This window comes from Papilio polytes, unplaced genomic scaffold, assembly GCF_000836215.1.
Source record: "Papilio polytes unplaced genomic scaffold, Ppol_1.0 DF824146.1, whole genome shotgun sequence".
Classification (NCBI taxonomy): domain Eukaryota; kingdom Metazoa; phylum Arthropoda; class Insecta; order Lepidoptera; family Papilionidae; genus Papilio; species Papilio polytes.
This window is the reverse complement of record NW_013525058.1, coordinates 850,260-870,215: the sequence shown is the minus strand read 5'-3', so window position 1 is coordinate 870,215 and position 19,956 is coordinate 850,260. Positions and strand designations below refer to the sequence as shown.

The 19,956-nt window shown below is 33.4% G+C and overlaps 1 protein-coding gene across 1 annotated transcript in view; it reads right to left on the bottom strand.

Annotated features, from left to right (window-relative positions):
- Positions 1-19,956, bottom strand: part of LOC106111722 — a 47,423-nt gene that overhangs the window by 13,748 nt on the left and 13,719 nt on the right. The gene's annotated exons all lie outside the window — the stretch shown is intronic.

The window sequence follows — 19,956 nt, the reverse complement described above, 5'->3', positions numbered from 1 at the left end:
AAAAAAAAAATTATTCAGCAAGTAATTGTTGCACGCGACTTTGCTCGCGTGAATTTGAAAGAATAGTAAAAATAAAGCCTACGTTACTCAGTGATAACGTAGCTTTTTAATGGTGCAAGAAATTGAAATCGGTCCAGTAGTTTTTGAGTACAATACATACAAAAATCCGAAAATACAAATTTACATTTTCTCTTTTAGCAATATATCTTCAAGTACGCTTAAAGAAATTGTAACTTTCACAGAAATTAGAAATGATTACATGCAGTATTCGGTAATACAAAATGACATTTTGATATTCATGTTGAATGTTACATCAGGTACTAACAGCTTTTTAGTTAACTAATACATTGCTTATTCATTACCCGTAGAGCGTGCGCACAACTTTGACTAAACCAACGCGCAACTGTTGTGCGATTGTCGATTGTTTCGCAGCCAACTGTTTAAAGGCGCGCCTCCATATAAGCTCATAGGAATCAAAGCTAAACAGTTGCGATAGATTAGTTTCAGGTGTGCGCACGCTTTAACAGTCGATTCACGACAAAATACTGCTGATGGCGACGACATCGCTAAGTGTAGATTTAGTATCACATACCCATATTAAGGACTGCATATGTAAAGATTTAACGACTTTTACTTTTGAAAATATACCTGCATACATCTTACTAGTTATTTTTCAATTCTTTAAATCGTATCTCGTCGTAAAAATATAATCGTATCTCGGTATTCTCAAATCTTTCAGCGAAATATGATTTCAGCGTTCCCGTTACAAGGAACAAGGGAATTTTTCTGTAAGATGAACACAGCGCATATCCATAACTGTACATAGTATCTACACAATAAACTAAATTATATCAGACTAGCTTTCGCCCGCGACTCCGTCCGCGTGGAATAAAAAAAAACAAAAGTGAATAGATTATTTGTTCTTCCACACTATCCTCTATATTTTTAGACAACTTATTTAATTGATACTGTCGCTTTAAACTCAGAGCAACACTTCTCGTTAGGATTCAGATTGCGCGCCAATCTATCTCTTCTAGTGACAATGACAGCTGTCAGCTAGGGACGTGACGTTTATGCCGATAATCTAGAGTTGCGCCAATTCTACAGCATAGTACTAATTTTACTCCTAACAATATCTATACCAAATTTCATTGAGATCCGTTCAGCCCTTTAGGCTACAAACTCTAACAAACATCCATCCATCCATCTAAACTTTCGCATTTATAATATTAATATGACATACTATGATTTACGGTTGTATAGGACAGTTAAGCATCTGTTCGGTACAACACGCCCACTGACTAAAGACCATTCAGGTGTACAATTATTTAATTTTAGATGTAAAGGAAATAGAGATTGTTATCTGAAGTATCTGGCATTGGATAAATTTAACAACGCCCACGTTCAAATAATTCCATAAACGTTTAGGTTCTACTAACTGTATACTATCGTATTATATTACGTCCCAAAAAAATGACTAACAAGTAACGGCGGAAGTTACCTTAATTAATTGGAATTTAGACTCTAATATTCTGATTAAATCGATTAAAAACTATATCCTTTAAAGAAAATGAAACCCTCATTTTCCATACAGGAAGTTAGCGGTATTTATGCATCAGTGCAATATAAATCACAATCGATATGAGCCTTGTAATTTAATATTAACACCACACTAACCGATCTTCCTTACAGTTCCACGGGAAAAATTTCTTGCGGTCTCTCCGGTACACGATACGACGATAATGTTCACAGATCTCAGAGAAATAACATAGAATAATCTATACTAATATTATAAAGAGGAAAGATTTGAATTTTTGTATGTATTGAAATAACTCAAAAACTAATGGGCCGGTTTCAATTTAAAATAAAACTATTAACAAAGATAAATTAGGGTTTCATTAGGGCGATTTTCATATTTAATTACATAAACGAAATACCTATACTAATATTATAAAGAGGAAAAATTTGCAATTCAAAGATTGCAAAGTTTTGCAAAAATTCTTTCACCATTAAAAAGCTACGTTTTCAGTAACAGAGGCAATTTTTTATTACATTCTAAATTCACGGGGACGAAGTCGCGAGCAACAGCCATGCTTTTAATATACTGATATCGTAGAATTTGTTTTAATAACACGAGCTAGGCCAACATTCAGTACACTACAGGTGTCCTAGATGACCAAACCGCGTACCACATCCTAATTCGGCTGTGTCCATAAATTTCCTACCTACGTATTTCCTCGAATAAATTAAACGAACAATTGAATGCGATGTGACCGCAGCCCAATAAAGAGGTTGTTATACTCTGTGCTACCAATTATGGCTGAATTGAATCGCAAATTAGCAATTTAGTATTTAAAGCCACGATCACAATTTGTTAAAACTCAAAACTTGCTATAAATATAACAATAGTAATATAGTAACTACATTTTTTAACAATTTACTATATAAATATTGTATTCAATACTCACTTTAAAAAAAGAGTTTGCCTTAGATTTAGACGGTACTTATTCAATTCATTAACAAATAACTAGTTATTGGCCGCGACTACGTCCTGCGAAATTAAAAAATAGCCTATGTTACTCAATGATAACAACGCTATTTAATGGTGAAAGAATTTTTTAAATTGGCCTACTAGTTATTGAGTTTTTTCAATACATACAAAAATACAAATCTTTCCTCTTTATAATAATAGTATAGATTAAAAAGATATTTACGAGTACTTTGGAGTAATGTACACCAGTAACTGACGTTCCTGTAAATCGGTCAATTAATTGGGTAACAAAAACCCTTAAAATTAAAATAGTTTCTATGGTTGAAATATCTCAGAAATTGTATCTCAAATTCTGGTACAAACTGCTTAATAAATCACGGAGATAAAGCTGGATCATAGTTGTCGCATAGTTGTAAAGTTGTCTTAACTAATCGAGTTATTGCGAAATACTTGATCTATTAAATGCTCGATTTATTTACAGTCTCAGATTTATATTAGTGTACGGACGAAAAATCACTACAGCGCTGTAGGATTGGTGCAACACTAGATTATTAGCATAGACGTCCCATCCCTATGACAGCTGTCAATGTCATTCAGACATATTGAAATAACGCGCCATTCTGGCGGGATCAATAGTTCTAAGTGTAAAATACAGAAGTTTAAAAAGGGCATTTATTTTTCATCACATGATTCAAACATCTTGAGATACGAAAAACCATAAAATGCACATTTCTATATCCGTTTAACTAATCCGATAGAGTACTTCCTTGCTTTCATTACTCATTATTGGAAATGTAAACAATCTGTGCGTTCAATTTGTAATAAAACGTGCACTTTAAATATTTATTTTAACAGCAGTAAATGAGCAGAGGTTACGTAAATCTCGACTAAACATGGCTCAGATAAAAAATCTACCGTACGAAAATAGGTCGGACTAAATTAGAAAGGGTTGAGGGCATGATACCATTGTATAAGTTCATGGTTAAAATAAGATCTTTTTAACCTGTTTAATACATTTTATGGTATTTTAAAGCGTACACAGATAATTAAATCTGATTGTTAAAAGAAATACGTACTTCGGAAGGTCAAACCTACGGTTTCTCATTCTTCCTAGCCTGTATCCTATATGGTAGTTGGGTCACCTTTCTATGTCAATCTCAGTTCAAGGTCAAACCTACAGTAAGAATCCCAGTAACCATACTATACTCATAGACGTAGATAGTATGTTTTTGTTCACTTGTGGGAATAACTAACGGAGTTTATAGGAGCACTTTCATTTTCCAACAAGACTTTCTAGTCAACGCTCGTGTGAACGGACTTGTCTACGACAAACGGCTAGGGTGATGTGAACCTTATGACAAGGGAATATGAGCTACAGATAAGTTGGTACAGGTGACTGTAATTGTCATTCATTGAATGTCACTACATAACAATTACTAGTCTATAAAACTTGATATTAAATATTCTATTAGAATGTTTTGAAATACGTGATGTAATAGACTGTAGAGTAATAACTATTCAATTCCATGAAAGATAACTATATAGTGTATTTCATTACTTTCCATCATCATCATCCTCCCTATCTTACTCCCGTAGAGTTGGCGCAACAGGTTTTTGTCCTCAAAACAACTTTATCATACGTCATCTCAGTCATCAAAAACCTACTTTAGGATTTGGCACTATTTATTGCGGCCGGTCGCCTGCCTATCGCCAACTCTACGTGGGATTTTATTTAGATTTATGTATAATGTATTTCATTATTTATACACGTAAACTGCTACCGATGCTTTGGAGCATGAAGGTAACAAATACGACACAGTTCGGTCATCTAACACTTGATTGAGTTTCCTATCCTTGATACCAGTCTTACATGAAGTTATGTCCCTTTACAACAATAATAATATACGTTTAAGATCAAATATATTTTAAAAACAATGCCTCCTCTATCTATTTTTTTAATATCTTCGTTTCTATAAGACTGATTTTCCGGTCACCGACAGCAAATTAGCTGACAGTTCACCGACATCCAACACCGAGGTTACGCAAAAAGCTGAACCGACACAAGGGTGACAGTCTAGACGGGGATTAATATACAAATTGTAATATGATACATTGCGAATACAGCAAATTTCATTAGCGTAACAAAATATAATGCAAAGTTCTTACGGTGAAGGAAAACAGTCTGCGAAGACATTCAAACATGCGTTAAGTCAACCTCAAAAGTAAAAAAACAAATATAAAAATAGGATGAAACTCAATATATACAAAACTAGCTTTTGTCCGCGACTCCGTTCGCGTGAAATATAAAAATAATGATAAAGAAATGAAAAATATAGCTTATGTTACACACAGATAAATTAGCTTTCCAACGGTGAAAGAATTTTTAAAATCCAGTAGTTTTGAGCCTGTTCATTACAATCAAACAAATAAAGTTTTCTTCTTCATCATATTAATAGTATAGACAAAAGTAAGATAAAAAAAATATAACCTATGTTACATGGCGATAACGTAGCGTTTTAATGGTGAAAGAATTTTTGAAATAGGCCCAGTAGTTTTTGAGTTATTTCAATACATACAAAAATACAAATCTTTCCTCTTTATAATAAGAGAATAGATAAATCATTTATTGTAAAAAGTTTTTAACAGAGATCCAGACGTTAATCGATTTTGATGTCAGCTAAGCGATTAATTAATTCAAGCCTTAATAAATTCAGCGTAACAAGACAAAGGCGGCACTGTTCAACAGTTAACGTTGCATAATACGACGACCATTCGTCGTTAAATGTTAAATAACCAAAGCATAAGTGCAAACTAATCTATATCTATACTAGTATTATAAAGAGGAAAGATTTGCATTTTTGTATGTATTTGAATAATTCAATAACTAAGGGGCCGATTTAAAAAAAATCTTTCAGCAATAAAAAGCTACGCTATCACTGTGTAACACAAGCTGTATATATTCTTGTTACAATCATATTTCCGAGAGAACGAAGACGCGAGCAACAGCTAGTCTAGACTAATAATAAAAAGAGGAATGATTTTTTTATGTATATACTGAAATAATCTAAACTACTCGACCGATTTCAAAAATTCTTTCACTATTAAAAAGCTATATTATCACTGAGTAACAGGCTATGCATTTATTACTTTTTTTATTTCACGCGGGTGAAGTCGTTGGCAACAGCTAGTCTATTATAATGTTATTTAAAACATAAACGTTTTAAAGCTTGCTATCATACTTGACACTGCAACATTATCTTCTTTTCTTTTACATACCAAATGTCAATATTTAAACCATATCTGAAATCGCTCCCTTCTTACAAATATCCTCGTTCATAAACTCTAACCATATTACCTACGGACTTGCTCCTTATAGCCATCCATATTTATTCTCACTACTTTCTTCATCATGTTCCCATCATTTTTCCGTATATGTCCATATCATATCGTATAAGACGCAGGTAACATCTTCGGAATAAACAAGGAATGGTAGAATAACCAATACAACTTAAAAGTAGCTATCTCTATTTTTAAATGTTTCACTTTATAAGTGCTTCTTTTTTTATATCAGCTTTCAAAGTTAATAAAAACAATATTAAGTAGCCTATGTGTTCTTTCAGAGTATCCTGATGAGAGAAGACTATGCCAATTTTCATCGAGATCCGTTCAGCCGTTTAGGTTACAAACTCTAACAAACATCCAAACTTTCGCATTTATATTAGTAAGATATACAGACAATCAATTTACTAAGACCCCGGACACCAAGACGCGTCAAGATGCTAAAAATAAAACCAACGATTGATCTAAATGACATTAAAGTGAAATGGCCTCAAGTGGCGATCGCCATTTGTTACTGACAACCACTTACGATGCGATTAGTTTGTAACTGCTCGTTAAAATATTCGAAACAATTTAGTAACAGTTGTGTATAACAGTTTATTGGAATTCTAATGTTGCATGTACGTAGCCAAAGTTGAACGTATGCAATATTGATCGTGTATGAATTCAGTTTACAGGGTTGGTTGTTAATTCTGTACCCTGTACAGCAAGATAGATCTGTGCTATTAATCATTCTTCAGTGGCGTATATTTATTATGCTAGTCATCAGAAGTGAAGCAACATTTTTGACCGACTACCCAAAAGGAGGTACGCAATTCGTCTGTATGTTTTTTTTTAACTAAACTTAATCAGGTCCATGGCATCTATCTTATCCTTTAACGTAACTGTAACGGTCAGTTCTTCACGTATTTTCGGAACACCATTTTCCTAACAGGGAAAGACGGGAAAAGAAAAGTGGATTTGACGGAGGAGGAGACGTACAGGATGGCGAAATATTCTCTTCATCTACGTCTCCTCTTCCGTCGAATAAGGTAGACATCTGCAATTGCGAATGTCTATGAGCAGCGGTCGCTTCGCCATTTCAGCGGATTCAGGTGGCCGCTTGCTGATTTACCAACTTATAATATAAAAAAGCAAATCAAATTTTTAATGATGGCATTGAACGAGAACTGACAAAGTTAAATTACAGTTAAATTGTGCCACAGTTATTTGCTACGGACGTTGTGTTAACGAGCTGTGAGCATGCTCTATGGTTGTCTATGGTTTGGTTATCTATGGCGATGTCACGCCGAGTTCATTCAATGGCCGTCCGTAATCACAGATTATAATAACTTTTTAGGTTAATTATCTACATTGGGTAATAAAGTTTGATTCGTTACGTATAGTAATAAAACGGGTCTGGCAATAACAGATAAAAATATTGTAATAAATTGAATTATATGAAGTAATGTAACACAGTTTCCATGTGATCTTTATCAGAACATTTTAACTTGAACACTGAAATAATCAAATTTTATTTTTAATCGACATCTCATTTCCAGATAAAAGAGTGAGTGGAGAAAACACCATACAGATCCTACGCTATATTTCTAATTTTCCACTTGAAGACTTTGTAAGTGCAACATATTCCACAAAATTGATTAGATAAAAGGACATACACTTAAGTATAAATAAGAAACAAATTATTTACCTTTCTCACGAATTATCATCGGTTATGTTCAAGTTATCGTTAAAACAATAATATTGGTAGTAATTAGTCGATTTCATATTACATGTTTATTATTTGCTTCTAAACCTCTGACTATAAGTGATTCATAGAAAACATACATTGTACCGATGTATGTTCAATCAGTATGAACATTTAACAATGACATAATCATCTAATTAATTAGTCGTTAGCATTTTTGTTTTAAAAACAAAAACATGTAAAATAAACAAAAGAAAATCTAAAACATTTTTGACACCACACTATCCCATGTAATCGCACGTTTAAAACTTAAATACGGAGTGGAACTTTGAATAAAATTTATGCGTTACCGAAAATTAAAATCAATTATAATCAACAAATGAACAAAAATAATACTATTCATGAATTGCGCATTGTACAGGTCACAATTTTTTTAATTTTAATTACATTGGAACTATCGTTGAGGCAAGCATTATTGTTCGGTTTACACTTGGCCAGTACAGTTTGACAGTTGCAACCGCTAGTCAGATTGTATGGAGTCACTGGCGCCACTTAGTGTTCATACTGTGCCAGTTGATTGACAGTCCATTATTGAGCGTTACTCACCAACTGTACTGGCCTAGTCTGCACATTATTATATGTAAATCTATTCTGCAAAATCATTAACTTGGCGCAGCGTGTTGTCCTAATTTTGCTGGTGCACAATAATTTCACCTTTAGTCACGTTCCGCCTAACATCGACACAATGTTATCAAAAACACAAGATGGCCGACATTCTGAAGAAAGATGAGTAGAAATTGTTACAAGTGTTCACGGCTTGAAATCAAATTGCAGACTATAAAACCATTATATTTTCAAATCTAATATCCATATCAGGGTTAACAGAGTTCCGTATTCATAAAAACCTTTTACTTCTATATTATTTCGAAGATTAGAGACATTACTCTCTAAATTGCATCTTACTCTGGAATAGAAAAGCTTTAACGTTATTAATTTGAGTAGAATATTTCATAATCGTAGCAATTTACAACACAATAATAAACAAAAAATAAAGTAATACTAGCTTTCGCCTGCGACTACGTCCGCGTGGAATTATAAAAATGAAAAGTGAGTAGCATACGTGTTATTCTAGACTATCATCTACACCTATACAAAATTTTATCGAAATCCGTGCAGCCGTTTCGGTTACAAACTCTAACATCCATCCATCTAAACTTTTGCATTTATAATATTAGTACGGTAGAAAATAAAATGATCGTAAAGGTTTCATTTAAATTCAGATCAACTTTACTTAAATAACATATAACAAGTTAAGTACGTAATCTTACTTAGCATCAATTGAATTAACGGTTTTTAATTAACCTGAACAACTTAACCTTATTTATGTCATTTCGTTCATTGAATCGTGCAAAAACCAACTGGCGTAAAAAAAAATCTTATCTTAATATATATCATAGTATACTATTTTTTACCATATTCATAAATATTTTTATACTTATACCGTACTTTACTCAAAACAATTTCATTAGGGCCTGTCCCACCAAATTGTAAATTGTCTAATAACAATCCAACGTATAACACATGTAATGGAAACATCTGAAAGTGACGTAATTTCTAAACTACATAAGTATCTGGGCATCTATCAGTGGTGGGACAGGCCCTAAATCTTCTAAACTGCAGATCGTGAGTTACATTTCGTTTTGTACTATAAGTCGATAGTTAAATCACATACGGTCATAAGGAAGTGTTTACATTCCTGCTACAAACGATGCCATAAAATCATATCGACTACTGCAAGTTAACTTAAACAATGAATCTGTTTGTTTGTATTTTATCTACACTCTATAACATTCCGATAAATATTTACGATCAGTTTTCGCCCACGATTTAGTCCGTGTTTGAATAAAAAAAACTAAACTGAGTAGCCTATGTGTTCTTTCTGACTATGTTCTACATCTATGCCAAATTTGATCGAAATCCATGCAGTAATTTAGGCTACAAACTCTAACAACCATCCGTCCATCTAAACTTTCGCATTTACAATATTAGTAAGTAGTAACATTTAACTATAAGTTGTCCTAGCGACGTTCCCACAAACACATTGCGAAGGAAACAACAGCCTTTTTGTATAAAAGCTAGTTTCGACCGCAATTACACCAAAAGGCGAGCAGCTATTGTTATAAAGCTGTAGGCAGAAAGATGTCTAGACATTTCCAGGTGCCATTGTTATTCTTACATTTTTTTAATCTGTGGTTATACGGGAGTGTTAAAACTCGTCTAGTAATCTGGAATGGATTTATAATTGCATAATATAAACAGCCATGTCTGTTACTAGCCTTATATTTTCATTGATAAAACCTATACAAAATAGTTACAGTTTAGTCTATTTCTATGCTAATATTATAAAGCGGAAATATTTGCATTATATGTATAGAAATAACTCAAAAAGTACTGCACGAATTTCAAAAATTCTTACACCATTATAAAGCTACGTTATCAGTTAGTAACATAGGCAATATTTTATTTACTTTTGTAGACTTTTGCAGATGTATTCGCGAGTATCACTTAGTTATCAATAAAGTCTATACATAAGAAACGAAATAGTTCATCGACATTAAAGAAGTAAAAGGCAAGACAAACAGATTCAACATAGAACCGATACATAGAAATCTATTTATTTAATTACTAACTTTCGCCCGAACTCCGTCTGCGTGGGATTGAAAAAAAGTGAGTAGCCTATATGTTCTTCCAGATTATCCCTTACAGCTATACCAAATTTCATCAAAATCCGTTATGACGTTTAGGCTACAAACTCTAACCTCCATCCATTTAAACTTTCGCATTTATTGATACAAGGAATGTCTTATTCCAATTCTGATCGGGTATCTGATAGAAATGCTAAAGCTAGAAAAAGCTATCAAATAATTAAAATAAACACAAAAGAGTTCGTCAGTCAAAACTCCATGTCTGCACTAAAATGACCCGAGGAGTAAAGAGGTGATTTACAAAAAGGTAAATGTTGAATGTCTCATTAATTCAGCGGCTGGGGGACTTGAAAAGGCGAAAAATAATAGAAGGCAGAGAACAAAAGATCGTCGGGCGACCGCGTTAGTTGAGAGCACTGATAAGTGTGACGGGACTCGTGTGTACAGTCACCTATATTGCACTTGAGTGCTAATTAAATAAAAAAAATATATAAACTCTTTAATACACGATACGCTGCACAATAAAATGAATCCAATGCAGGATTACTGAATATGCCTTCATAAAATTTAGGATATTTCATTTTCAAATAGGTTGCAGGTCACTGATACGCTTTTTATACGCTTATTAATTGCTAACTGTTGCGCAAAAAAATAATAAAACATAGCCTATGTTAATCTGTGATAAAGTAGCTTTTTAATGGTGCGAGAATTATTAAAATCGGCCCATTAGTTTTTGAGTTATTTCAATACATACAAAATACAAATCTTTCTTCTTATAACATTAGTAAAGACTACAAACAATTAACAAACAAGATCAAATAACTGATATAATTTCTGTATTTCTAGCACATACTGTTCGTGTAATAGTCAGGTTTTCTATGCAATCAGAGTATACAAATCTGCCAGCCACCACTCGGGGGTTAGTTACAACTTGTTTGAAATATCAGCGTAACTGTAAATATGCATTCAAATGTGCGGCGCTAACTGTACCGAGATTGTTTATTCAAAGCACGACTGTGTCTGGAGGTTCGTTCACATCGCGACAGGCGACATGTGTACTTTGTATCTATTTACACGACGCATAGGATGCGTTTCACATTTAAGCAGTCGCGTACGGAGTTACGAAAAATGGATACGTCAATGGAATATATTTAATATACGCCCGTGTGAAATTAAAAAAAATTAAAAACATAACCTATATTACTTAATGTTCACATAGCTTTTAATGACGAAATATTGAAATTATCCCAGTAGTTTTTGATTTATTTCAATACATACAAAAATACAAATCATCCTTTACAATATTAGTATATCATAGCCAGTATAGATAAAGATTCCTTCAAAAGTGCAAAGGCCACTGATTCGTGGCTCCTGGACAGCATACCAAAGTGACACGGGTGTTGCACCGTTTTGTAATATTGTCCTAACATACGGGAACAAAGGTGAGCAGGACTTGCATTAAACGTGTGGGGTTAAGTATGTTTTTGACGCGAACAAAGACTGTTCTGAAGAAAATTTTTAACATCCTATTTTTTGCAAGTCATAAAAAAGGGCGTTCACCTTCATCTACGTCCTTAAATAAATATTAAAATTATGTTGTACAAAACAGTATAGTGGATTCATATCTTAAAAAATTTAAAAAAAATAGAGATTTGACTTTTTCGCCGGATTCAGCTATTTATATTTATACTATTTATTTATCTTCATTGACAGAACATCCGTTTAAAACAGATATGATATTTTGTATAAACAGGGGTCATTATCTATTCCGTCATCTGTCATCTATCACTCCTAAATAAATAGAAGATACAAAAAATATTCCAACGTAAATAATATCTAACAAAGCATGTTTATTTTTTTTTTATTATATTTTTCTGGCATTAAAAAGGCTCCATGTCTTGCAATCGACTGAAAGGCTGATGAAGGTAATGATGATTTTTCTTTAATTTAACAGATAAAGACGGTCGGTGGCTCAGGGGTTTGAACACTTCACTTGTAATTTACAGGTCTTGGGTTCGAATCACACCCTCAAATGACATTTTCGATTATTTGAATTTCACATGTAATAATTTACCCGACGTTCTTACGGTGAAGGAAAACACCGTGATGCAACCTGCACATGTCAGCGAAGCAATTCAAAGTTATGTGTGAAGTCAATCCGCACTTGGTCAGCGTGGTTGACTATGGCCTCACCCCTTATTACGGTATGCTCTGAGCCACTCAGTGGGGACGTATAGTGAGCTGGTGATGATGAAAAGAAACAGGATCGTGTAGACTTATGTCTATCCTTTTAGCCTATGAATTTTTATTTCACATAGAGATTATAATCAAGTAAATCCAACAAGGTATAAATGCTCGTGAGTAATTTAATATTCAATACGTATTCCGTATTCTCCATATTAACATACTTATCGTCTATTAGACTGCACTGTTATAAGCAAATTTGACCTTTGTATTTAAGACTGTAGATGCGTTTATAGCATAAACAGTGTTGCATCATCGATATGATCTGGCCAGACATCCGCTGCATATAATTTTAATAGAATGAATTAACAATACAATGGTGACAAGTAACAGCTGATTTAGCGAATTTTAAACAAGAAAAGAAAAACATAAAAAGCAATAAAAGCGCGCGCACATCTTGGACTAAACTATCGTACAATTGTTGTGCGATTGTCGATTGTTTAGCAGGCCATTCCAACGGTTTGGTTGCACAACTAAAAGTAGAGTAGTGTGCGCACCTCCATATAAGCTCATAGGAATCAAAGCTATACAGTTGTGCGATAGTTTAGTTAAAGAGCATGTTTCGATAGATCTTTGATGAAAAATGCCACTCAATGTCTAGGTTTTTTTTGGTATAGGGGAGGAGAAAAACCAAATACCCCCTCGGTGGCCGCCGTTTGGTGCGATTTGAGAGTCCCGGGATCTCCAGTACCCTCTGCACCGTGTTGCTTCCGTCGCTGCCTCTTGTCTATATATACCTATACCTAATAACAGCAAATAAATTCCGAAATGAATATTATCTACAGTTTGAATTGATCATACATACCGAGAAATAATTACATAAAAAAATATTCAACGAATGCTGATTAAAAGAAAAACAACAATGCATTTGATAGTAGGTAAACGATATTCCAATAGCATTTTTATTAATTGTAGATCTAAAAAGTACTTAGAGTGGTCTGATTAAAAAAGATACGTATACTTCTAGCAGTATCATCTCGTAGTCGTTCATTAATCCTTTTTAATTGGAGGATTTAAAATTGCAACTGGGGCTCAAAGCTCAACCGCTAGCTCACTAATGACTGTAAATTGACTTAACGACGACGTTACTTTTTTTATACACCAATTACATTTTATTAATTAAAAATATTTACGTGTTGGTGGTAATTTATACACAGAATTATACAAATATTTTTTTAAGAAATTATTTTCAAGAAAGTACTGTTATTTTTTTAATCTATATCAAAAGAAAACAAATCAAAGCGAGGGATTCTGCCATTGTCCAGACTAACGTGAGCGGACAGCAATCTGGCAGTTTTAAATGGATATCTCTTCCTTAACATAAATTTGAACATCGTATGTGGTTTCCAAACTACTTTTAATCACTCGATAGTGCTTGTGGTTCGATAAATTCACAACTATCCTGAACTACATAACTTGAGTTTTACTCCATTGAACGTTGTTACATCGAACACTAATGAATCAGTAGCTAATCATCATCATCTTTCTCTTTATCCCACTCCCGTAGGGTTGGCGCAACAGGTTTTTGTCCTCCAAACAACTATCATACGTCATATCAGATGTCATCTCATCAAAAACCTACTTTAGGCTTTGGCACTATTTTTCGGCCAGCCGCCTGCCTATCGCCAACCCTACTTGGAATTTATTTTAGATTTATTTTTAGCGTATTTCATTAGTTTCCATACACGTAAATTGCTACTGATGCTTTGGAGCGTGAAGGTAACAAATACGACACAGAACTCATCGGTCATCTAACGCATTACTCTCTCATACATCATCTCAGTAATCACTCAATCAATCCATCCATCTCTCTAGGTCTACCTCTACCGGTGTACCCTTCCACACTCATAACTAACGTTCTCCTTGTAACATACGATTCATTCCTCCTCATAACATGCCCATACCATGCTAACCTTTTACTCCTTACCTTCTCTACCACTGGGGCTATTCTCAAACTTCCAAATGAATCACTAGGTAATGATAAAATAAATAGAAACTTTATAAACCCAGCATTAGCGAGTTAGCAAATTTTCTATACAAAACTCGTCAGCATGCGGCTACCATCTGCGTCTGACACATGCCCACGTGTAGTTTGCAATGTTTATAATTGTCATGAGAATAGCTATCAAATACAATTGTACAATTGTATATGCATTCAATTTATATGAATTGTAATAAACAAATGTGTTTTTAAAACATTTAGATATCATAGTTGCTTAAACGTAAATAAAAATGATTCATGACAAAGGGTAAATTTTTAAATTATTACTTGATTCGTCTTAGTTATAAGTGTGGAGGTACACCAGTAGAGGTAGACGTAGAAAGAGATGGATGTATTGCGTGAAAGAGTGAAAGGTGACATGATCAAGAAAGGAGTGATGACTGAGGTCACGGGTGATAGAGTTATTTGAAGGACGAAAACCCCGTGCACCGACCCCACAGGAGTCGGATAAGGTAAGGGAGATGATGTTACTTGGTTCATCAACCGAAAGACATTTTTTTGTCTCTCTCATTGCCTCTGAAATAATAGAGACAACAATATGTTCTTGTATATTTGTATGTTCGTAAGGAAAATGTCTATGTACTGACATTTCTTTCATCATAAGACAGTTTTAACGCTGTTGAAATAAAACAGATGTTACAACTGGCCACCGTAACCTTAACACATGCTAAATGTTTCTATCTACATGTCACAAGAATGCTTGTCTGTGTCACGCAAATATAACCTTTTAATACTAATCATACAAATATGTTCTCGTGATACAAAAAAGGTCATAAATAATACTCCATCCGTGTGTAATTAAAAAACAAAAAGTAAGCAGACTATGTGTTCTTCCATACTATGCTCTACATTTATACCAAACTAGCTGTTCCCGTGTGACTTCGTCGGCATGAAATTATGAAAATTTTATTTTATTGTTTACATTTGTCAAATTATCAAATACAAATGTCAAAATGGCATGAGAGACCTTAGCAATCTTTCTTTCTTGATATTGGCAGCAACTTATGGTATCTTTCCCACGTTAGGGTTTTAATCCAAAATATTTACCCCTAAGTTTAATAGCTTGAAGATATATAGCCTAAAGCGTGACGTAAGTGTAGGGCTTTTTATTAAAAGAAGAATTATTCAAAAATATTCTGTAATTGCTGACATCTTAAGCAACAAACTGTGTGTTTACGCTTTATTATAATAGTATAGATTTAATCGAGATCAGCTTAGCAATTTAGGTTACAAACTCTAACAAACATCCGCTAAAACATTCGCATTTGTATTAGTAAGATGTGTAATTGTTTTGTTTCATTTTACATGTTGTGTATGTAAAAACATTTTACAAATTGGCTGACAATACAGATTAATTATCCGATGTATCAGAAATTTCACGTTAGTCGCTTTTATTTCAAAAAATAATTCAACCATTACACTACTAGGAAGTAGAAAGAATATGAAGAAAATCACGTACGCTGCTTCCAATATGTTTACTAATTACGTAATGTATTTCAAGGATTAAAAAACTGCCTACAGATGTACTGAGTCATTCGTATTTACACGAGGACGTTATGCAGAGCAGTAGGTAGTATAGTACTCATATTGGACATTTATTGCCAACAGTTTAATCTCTGCCCTCATGTGAAACTAGCATTACATAGCATGTTAATAAGAAAATAAAAACGTTTAATAGCTTAATAATGTATTACAGGCCGCATTATGTGACGCATCGGAGAGAGGCAATGACATAATCATAACAGAAACTTATACAAGAAAAATTGAAGTACTTGAAATACTGAGACTTCGAACACTTATTACGTACCTAGTGACCAGGAAGGTACACTACTTACGGCAGTATACTGAAACGAATTTAATATGTAACATCTTAGATAAGAACACGTTAAAATTCTTCAAATATTGACCACTGATAGTTTAATAGCGGCGCTTATGAAGCGATGTGTTTATGTTTCGTTTCAGTGTTTTGCCATTTAAGTGAAAACGAGACAAGAGATGAGACAGAATAATTTAAAGCATTAAATTTATGCAATTATATCTGCTACATTCATCCTTCTCGTTCTCTTTGTAAACATAGAGAAGGCAATATTAATTATGGATTTAGCCACTAGAAGTGAAGAATTCAACGTTGTTTTACATTCAGACATTTCGCCTACATAGTCTAAATTTGCTAATTTCAAAATATAATCATTAGTTAGTCAAAATTAGTGATTTACGAAATTCGCCATACACCCACATACATTTACTGTGGCGCCATATGTTAGATAGTGATGTTCTAAGTGTCGATAAAATTATCCTTAACCAAAAAACAATATTTTTTTAAACAGTTTTGACTGATAAACAGATTTAAAAGGACGTTTTGACTTCAATTATGAGGGAGCTGGAAACAAAAAGTCCAAACTAAGACTAAGTAGAGGAATTGACTAAGCCAGACCGATGCCACGGCTGTAACTATAAATTGATAATATTAAAACGTCTTCTTTTAATGATTTACATTTAGATTTACCTTATTTAAAGTAGATAGGTTTTGCGAATCCAACAATTATCGATAATCGATAACTTAACGCATAACAATGAACATCACTGGCTGACTGTGTCGAAACGCTTCATGACTCGACGATGTAAGAGGTGATTATTTCACGCCCTCAGACGAAATAGCCACGCTTGACATACCTCACTAATTATATTCATTTTAAGGAAACTGGCCGATTATTGAAACGACATTGAAATATGCAACCGCGTCTTAAATTATAAGGCTATCCTTATCAAATTCTATTAAAAAAAGTTACAACTATCTCAGCGCTTACGTAATGATGTGTTTGTCCCCATTAACTGACATAAATAATAATATAGAACATAACAATAATAAAAGAACTTGTTGCAATTGTTCTGCAAAACACCTCCTAACCTACATAGCTTACTGGTGTTATCAGTAGAAACTAGAAATGTGCTTATCACCGCCCACTGCAGATGTTTGTGTAAACAACACATCGGTAACACAAATAGAAACAACGATAGTGCTTTGAACGGTATTGTGTGATTTGACGTAGAATGTAACCCGATATATTGTTCGCATGCTAACTTATATCTATACTAACATTATTAAGAGGAAAGATTTGTATTTTTGTATGTATTAAATAACTCAAAAACTACTGGGCCGATTTCAAAAAATATTTCATCATTAGAAGCTACGTAATCGCCGAATGAGTTATATTTTTAAATTTCACGTAGACGAAGTCGCGAGCAAAAGCTAGTTGTTAAAAATTGTCACATTACCTCTGTCATCACATTTCAACCTTATAGTACTTTAGTATCTTTAGTGTTTCTTCCATCACAAGCATAATAAATTGGCTTTTATTAACTGTAAAAAAACCAACCGCTTCACATCAAGCAGAGAACCAATAAACAAGACTTCAACAGGAGTTTTGTTATTGTTGAATTATTTACTGCGATAGCTAATAGCAGATACTATTGAGTGGCAACGTGTTTGTTGTACTAGGTCAGTGACCGATGTCCAGATGGCCAGCGTGTCTCAATGAACGTTGTTTTTTTTTTCGTTTTTTGTTCGATTGAAAGGCACTGGCTGGTTTTAAAAGTTTTGTATAGCCAGTAAAATAATCTGACATCTAAGGAGTTTCTGTAGATGTTGATGCTAACGATCGATGATCGATTTCTTCTAGATTATGGTGAATATCACGCAGATTTCTTTAGAATGAGGCAGTATTTGGCAAGCAGTGAAGTCTACCAGCCTTACAAATAAACGCGCTATAAACTTAAACTATGGAATAAACTTAGTATAAGCAAATATTAGTACAAATTTTGCTTAGACTCAGTTTATTCCTAAGTTTAACTTAATGCCGTGTTTATTTGTAAGGCTGTACTTCTTTAGTAAATACTTCCTCCATGTACAATTTAAAATTTAAACAAAATAGCCTATGTTACTCAGTGATAAAGTAGTTTTTTAATAGTAAGAGATTTTTTTTAATCGACCCACTAGTTTTGAGTTATTTCAATACATAAAAAATTACAAATCTTTCCTCTTTACAATATTAGTACAGAAGTACACGGTACTACGTGAACTATAAAACAGAAGTTGAAAATCGATTTCTCCATGTTCTACATTTCAACGACATATTGTACAACGTAAAGCTATTATTTGCACGGAATTTAATACCACGAAAGCACTCTCGAATGCTCTTAGCCGCAAATGTTTTAATATTTTTTTTTATTGTAACTTTAAATCTGCCAAATAGAAAGCAAGCAAGATGCATTTATCATTTTAGACTTTTATACTGTTAATATTAAATTATAATTAGAATCGTGTATATTTATATACTAGCTTTCGCCCGCGACTCCGTCTGCGTGGGTTAAAAAAACAAAACCAAGTAGCCTGCGTTTTTTTCCAGACTATCCTCTACATCTATGCCAAATTTTATCGAGATCCGTTAGCAGTTTAGGCTACAAACTCTAACAAACATCCATCCATCCATTTAAACTTTCGCATTTATATTAGTAAATTTTACTACTAGCTGTTGCTTTCGACTTCCTCTGCGTGATATTAAAAAATAATGAAAATAGCCTATGTTACTCACAGATAAATTACTTTTCAAACGGTAAAAGAATTTTAAATCGGTCCAGTAGTTTTTGATTTATTTCAATACATACAAAAATACAAATCTTTCCACTTTATAATACTAGTATAGATATAGATTTTCAGGTACATGGCAGATAATAATCATTGAAATAACTTTTTTGTTACATTTTTTTAAAAACTTTTCACTTTAAACATAAACTAAACTGTAATAAGTTTGCAATAAAAACCTCTCATGTGTATCATACCGTTACATGGAACATTTATTACATTTTAATACGAAAACAAAAATACAAAAAGAAAGTCTTTAAGGATTCATAAATGAATTGATCTGATTTTGACGACATCATGGATAGAGGTCAATGTTTGTAAAGGTTCTTAAATGCAGTTTTAGTGATATTATTTTTTTTAAATTGATGTTCTTGTAACCTTAATTGTTTATCTGGATAATAGTGGAAACGTTTTTGTCCCACTAACAAGTGTAATGTTTGCCAATTTCATTGTCTATACTATCTATACTAATATTATAAAGAGTAAAGAATTGTATTTTTGTATGTATTGAATAACTTTAAAACTATTGGGGTGATTTTTACTATTAAAAAGGTAAGCGAGCAACAGCTAGTGGCTGGCTGGCTGGCTAGATGTGTAATTTGATTCATAATTTGACCCAGACTGCCAGTTAGTCAAGCTTATTCATTTTTATAAGGAATTCGCAAACATATTTCAATCTGAGGGCTTATCACGAATATTTGTGACTTTTCGTAACGTCATCAACAACATTTGATTTAGATTTGTGCAGACACATCTCAATACCCTGTCGATCATCATCATCATCTCCCCTGCCTTATCCTACTCCCGTAGGGTCGGCGCACCGGGTTTTCGTCCTCCAAAGCATTC